Consider the following 1,398-nt stretch of genomic DNA (forward strand, 5'->3'; position numbering starts at 1 on the left):
AAAAATAAAAAACTTTGATGAACTGAATGGTAGAATCACAGAAATCGAGAAGTACACCAAAAACATCCAGCATCACAATGCTGCTATGGATCTGATGGATGAGATAGTGGCTTATATATCAGAAAACACCAATGATATAAGTCCTATACCAGCAAATCGTATTGAACCAATGAGCGAACCCAATAATAAACCTATGAACTCTGCTCAAGATGAGCAACAGACTGCCTCAGTACAAAACAAGATATCAAAGAAAGATAAGAAAAATGGAAGGCTCAATCAGACAGACAAGAAAAACTATGCAAAAGAAAAGGGCAGCTACAAAGAATACCAGGCAATGTTTCAAAAAGACAAAAAGAAAATTGCCAGGATAATCACTGATGGGGCAGAAGATGCCACCTGCCAAATCAGTGCTGATGAAATCTTCCAATACTATAAAGACATAATTGAAAAAGAAAACAAGAAAAATCCCAAATTCATCCCAATTGATCAGATACCAGATGAATGGGAAATTGGAAGTCTGTGTAAAGAAATTACACTGTTCGAAATACCTAAAGCCTTTGATGAATCAGATTTAAAGAAAGCAGTGGGGCCTGATAAGATTGGTTTGAATGACTTATATAAAGTGCATAGCAGGCAACCAAGACTGCTGCCCAGAATCTTATCGTCTTGGTTATCGATGAGAAGAGTACCAGACAGTATTAAAAATACCCGGTCAATACTAATACCTAAGAATGTACAGATTAGCGAACTCAAAAAGATAAGTAATTGGCGTCCAATTACCATCGGTACGGCATTCATGAAGTTGTTCACGAAAATATTAACTAAAAGACTCAAATTTTTTGTTGAAATAAATACGAGACAAAAAGGCTTCATGAAGGTGAAAGGTTGTCTCGAAAATCTGACTCTTCTGCAAAACAATATAAAAGGGGCACGAAAGAACAGAAGCTCATTGGCAGTGGTGTTTGTCAATATCTCAAATGCTTTTGACTCTGTCAGCCATGGTCATATTCTACAGAGTCTTGAAAGACACAGAGTTCCATCATGCATCAGAGACATAATAAAAAACTAATACTCTGACTCAACAACATTTTTCAAGGCAAAAAACCAATGAAGCAACTCCAGAAATAACAATGACATCAGGAGTTAAGCAAGGTGACTCTTTATCCCTACTGCTGAATAATATTGCCATGGATCCTCTGATCTGTGATCTTCAGAAAGACGGCAAGGGCTTCACATTCGGCTCCAATGATCTCATCAAGCAAATCACCGCTCTGGCCTTTGCCGATGACATCGCAGTACTCAGCAACACCTGGGAAGGAATGAGTACAAATCTGAAAATCATTGAAAAATTCAGTAAAACAGCAGGAATAAAACTTAATGTGAAAAAAACACATGGAT

The sequence above is a fragment of the Triturus cristatus genome, chromosome 10, assembly GCF_964204655.1.
Source record: "Triturus cristatus chromosome 10, aTriCri1.1, whole genome shotgun sequence".
NCBI classification, from domain to species: domain Eukaryota; kingdom Metazoa; phylum Chordata; class Amphibia; order Caudata; family Salamandridae; genus Triturus; species Triturus cristatus.